We start from the raw sequence: 5199 nt of genomic DNA, 5'->3' as shown, positions 1-5199 counted from the left end.
TTAAAATGCTGGTGAGATCATTCATGTAATGTATGATAGTGAGAATCTGTACTGTAAATCCATGTATTTAATAATCTTAATGTATTTTTAAAAAAAAAAAAAAAAAAAAAAAAAAAATCTTAGTTTTCTAAGAATAAGGGTACAGTTATAGTACATTATGGTATATTGTTTAAGTGGTATCTTCTGTTTTACTATTAACAGCTAGAATATCAGTACAGTATACTGCCTTTTGTATTTTTTATGTAAAGTGATTTTGAACATTTTTTTTGGATTGCTGTGGATTAGATACCAGTAACTAGAAAGTCACTTTATCATTTTTTATTATTATTATTATTATTATTATTATTTTTTTTATTATTATTAAGGAAATCATTTGAGAGCAGGAAAGGGTATGATTCAGTTTTATAAACTAAGCTGGGAAATGTACTCCAAATTATATAGTAGTGCGGTATGGCTGTGTATGAAAATACAATTTGATTTTAACGTTTGATATGCATGATAAGTTTAATTTCAAGAAACACACGATCCATGGAAGTTATTTTTGGACTTAAGATGTCAAACACTTTTACTTCATTCCTGGCCTTCTGTGTGGGTCACATTTCTTGATGGCTAAGCTTTCAGTAATTGCTATGCATCCAACTTATTCCCTTGTGGCCTGCATTTTTGTATCCTGTACTGCGGAAAGCTCTCATTGTCACAAGCCATCTCGTAAGAGTTTACATCAATTGAACGTCTTTTGTTACAGTATTATACTGAATATACTGTACATACATATATATATATATATATATATATATATTACCAGATGCCATAATCTCATAAGAGGTGGCCATTTGACTTTGAGTTATTTGTTTTACGGGGAGGGACACTAACCCTCCACCAACCCACTTGCTGACACGTAGGGAGCATGTATGGTTTGGTTATATGGTTACCACCCAGCGTTGTAAATGGTTTCTTGGCTGACAGGAAACCATTTGGCTTGTCACTCGATGTAAAGCCACCTGTAAAGGCAAAAAAAGCAATAAGAAGTGACAGGAAAGATGGGAGAAATAGGAAGAGAGGAGGGTAGGCACAGAAATAGAGTGATAAAGACTAAGGAAGAAGTAGGCAGCAATATATCAAGTGAGTAGATGATGGTCGCCACCATCTACCACTAATATATATATATATATATATGTATACATACATACATACATTCAATACGACCTCACTATAACGGACTTCATTAGTCCGGAATTTGCTTTTTTCGGAGTCAAGGAGCTGACCGGAATTATTTCTTATACATTGAGAAAACTCCCAAAAGGCTAGAAGTGGTCCAGACTGCCTAACCTCAGGCCAGGACGGCCATATTGTCCGTGCAGTGTGTGTGTTCATGCGTCAGTTGGTGGCTGGCTGGCGTTGTCACTATTGTTCCCCTGTGCTGTGCCTCAGTCAACCCACATCATTTCCCCCCACATCATTTCCCCGGAAGTCCGTGATACACTGCTTGAGGGTGGTGAGTGGTAAGTGAAATATACAACCAAAGTGAACATCTTTAGTATGTGGGATTGTAAAAAATAAGGTTTATAAAGTGAACAGTACAGTATTTGAAAAATGCTTTAAATTAAGTACACCATACAGCACTCAAGGTAGAAGCTACACCTCAAATTTCTGTCCATGATTCATCTTCTTCCAGTGAAGACAATCAGGAGGATAATTCACTGTTCCTTGATAACGACCCTGAAGATAATGGGTAATTATTTTGAACAGGGCTCATGCTAACTGCCGATGGTTGTGAGTCATTTGGCTCCTGAGGTTTCAGGTTTACGAGCCAAATAAATTTCTGGTAGCCAAACTGACTATGAGCCAAAATATTTTACCAGCCATACCACGTTGAGTACACCGCTTCCCGTCCGATCAGCGAAGTTAAGCAACGTTGGGTCTGGTTAGTACTTGGATGGGTGACCGCCTGGGAACACCAGATGCTGTTGGCATCCCTACGTGTCAAGTGGGGTTGGTGGAGGATTAGTGCCCCTCCCTGTAAAACAATTAGCTCTGAGCCGTTGGCCACCCCGTTTGGGATACATGGCGTCTGGCAATGAATGAATGATGAATATATATATATATATATTTATTTATTTACACATTGTGATGATTAGGATCATATAATGAGGTTTTAAACATTCACAGTGGCGACAAGGAAAGACTTAATAATCGATCACAACGTGCTTTTCTGTTCATTTAAGTGACTGAGATTTACTTATTTTGTAGTTTACTGGGTTTTGAAGTGGATGTATTTTTTCCTCGCCAAAAGGCGACTTGCATGTAAAATTTGTTTGCCAAAGGGAAAAAATACTCGCATTTGTGAGCTGTGACTCACCAAACAAGAGCCCTGTTGAAGGATTTGCTCTGAAGGATCTTTCAGCAGGTGCTGAATGATGAAAAACACTTGGCAAGGTGGGGGAGTAGAGTAGGGTGAGCCAAGTGAGTTGGAATGGTTATGTAAGAAAATATTTTTTTTATTATGAGTTTTACTGTATCCAAGCCTTGCTTAACTTTTGCTGTTTTATGAAATGAATTATTTATAGTGGCATTTGAGAAAAGTTAAGAGGCAAATGGGATATTGCCTTGAGTTAGATGGAACTGGTGGGGGTGAATCATGATGGTGTCCATGATGCCTTTCATGAATGAAAGTATCTTTTGTGTGTTACATATGGCCTTTATTGAGTCTAAACCTTGCCAAAATTATTATACTGTGTTCTGTAACAAATTATTCTCTGTGGCATCTTAAAAAAGCTAAGAGGCAAAAGGGATATTGCCATGAGTTACAAGGAACTGGTGGAGTGAAGCAGGATGGTGGCCATGACACTTTTCATGTATGAAAATATCTTGCTGTGTGTGTTGCATATGGCCTTTATCGAGTCTAAACCATACTAAAATTATACTGTGTTATGCAGTGAATTATTTATAGTGGCATTTGAGAAAAGAGGCAAATGGGATATTGCCCTGAGTTAGAAGGAACTGGTGGGATGAAGCAGGATTGTGGCTATAATGCTTTTCGTGTATTAAAATAGCAGGGAAAGTCCATATGTCGCTTTTTTCGGAGTTTCACTTTTTTCGGAATGGCTTAGGCCCCAATTAGTCCGTTCTAGTGAGGTTTTACTATATATATATATATATATATATATATATATATAAATACTGGTATATATGTGTGTGTGTGTGTATGTATGTATGTATGTATGTATGTATGTACTGCCATATTACTGTTCAGTCTTTTGACCTAATCTGTCCTGATAAATTTCATTGAAACCTTACGAATCTACTATATTGGTGAGTTTCTTTAATTCTGGCCACTCAGTTATGTTTTCACGTATTGCATTTATTATGTACATAAAGTACATATTTATAAAAATGGGCCTAACAGATATTTAAGTATGCTTCTGTTGTATAATCAACATTTACAGAAATCTTCATTGATAAATATTCACCATACAAGTAAAGCTACAAATGGTGCCTGATGATCTTTCTAAATAAAATTTTATCAGGATGGTTGGAATTCTGTTGCACTACTTTTTTGTGCTCAGTAGTTTAATCAATTTGTTCTGTTTTCTCCATTGTAAGAATGTCAGGATATATTGTAGTTATGCCAGAAGTGAAATGCAAAGACTGCATCAGTAATAGATGTGTGATATGAACTTAGCATGTTGCAATCAGTGAAAGTTGCACGTAAATACTGTACTGATACGTTACACTGAATGCGTATCAGTTTTACCATTTATTGAAAGACATGCTGTATATTTACCATTAATTTTCCTGTGTGTATGTGTGTGTGTGTATCAGCATAATTATATTTTTAATCGTTGCAATTTTTTCTCAAAACATTCACTACATTCTGTTTTACCTAATAATATGTATTGTATTACCACATTCATCATATTGCTTGTACATTGTTGAGTTTGATTTTTTTTTATTATTATTATTATTATTATTTTTTTTTTTTTTAGTTCCTCTTCTTGATGGAATGCATGGCCCTGAAGATGTGCAGTTACAGCGGCTGTATATGTAACTTGGCTGTAATTGTATTGGCATTATCTGATTATCTCAACATCTCGCTGTACTAAGTATTGACACTGTTAAAGATTTGGCAAACTAGGTTATAAATATTACCACTACTGTATGTGGAGACTTGGCCTGTAGGGGTTCCATGATGTTAGAACTTGGGAATAAAGATAATTTTTCATTAGGCATTTTGGTATTCCACCCATCAGAAGCAGCTGAGAAAATTGGAAAGCCTCTTCCTGAAGTGACAGGGTGTGGGTTGCTGTTGGACAATCTCATGATCTAATCTGACTACAGATACATGTGGGATGGAGACAGCAGACCAATTCCATCTGGGCAGACCAAAGGTCCAGCATACTTCAGACATTGGTATTGCTTCAGGAGGATGTGTTCCTAAATTGTTTTTGGAAGTTGGAGGCTTGACAGGCTAAGAAGGTAGATGAATATAATAAAAATGAATAGGAAAACAAGATATGGAGGTTGATAAAGCTAAGGAACTGAGGTGGTTTGATCCACTATATACAGAGGACAACATAATAGCTTGGCATCCCTTTTTTTAACTTCATAGCTGATAGACCTCCCGTGCCGGGAGGGGTAGCTCTCTCCTGTAACCCTAGCGGGGCTATATAGTCCAATACAAGGCTTAGCTCGGGGGAAACTCCATTTGTGACGTCACTGAAGAATCTGTGTAGCAAGATCCACCACTTTCTTTTGTTGTATTAGCACTCTTGACCTTTTACAACAATATTTCAGTTCATAGGATCAAGTGAACAAATATTACAAAAATTGTTAGGAAATATTTATTGATAATTTGATTGATAAAAGTACCATTTGAAACACTGGTGAACAAATGTCATGAAACTTTTACTTAAATATTATCAATAACTTGAAGTAGAAGCCAATGCCACTACAAGGGTTCGATGGCATATCGAACTTCTCCAAACGTTTGAATAGGCTGCGGCTTTGCTGTATTATATAATATACATGTACAATGCTAATTCAACAAGCTCCCAACTTGATATTGCAAATTTAAATTGCCTGCACTTTAAAGTAAGAGTGTATAGTACAGTGTGCAAATATAGTTCATTAATGTGATGGAAATCTGGAAACAGTATTTTCCACTTTGATAAATGCGGACGAAGTGCAAAACATAAACAC

The 5199-nt window shown here is 36.2% G+C and overlaps 1 non-coding gene across 1 annotated transcript; it reads left to right on the top strand.

The window, feature by feature from the left end:
• Positions 1-1854: 1854 nt before the first annotated feature.
• Positions 1855-1973, top strand: LOC145413316 (5S ribosomal RNA). The gene has a single exon (XR_013899715.1). It is a non-coding gene; the product is annotated as a 5S ribosomal RNA (ribosomal RNA).
• Positions 1974-5199: the final 3226 nt, after the last annotated feature.

This window comes from Coenobita brevimanus, chromosome 95, assembly GCF_032717465.1.
Source record: "Coenobita brevimanus isolate Jiangsu-jjx chromosome 95, ASM3271746v2, whole genome shotgun sequence".
Classification (NCBI taxonomy): Eukaryota; Metazoa; Arthropoda; class Malacostraca; order Decapoda; family Coenobitidae; genus Coenobita; species Coenobita brevimanus.
This window is presented reverse-complemented; position numbering and strand designations above follow the sequence as displayed.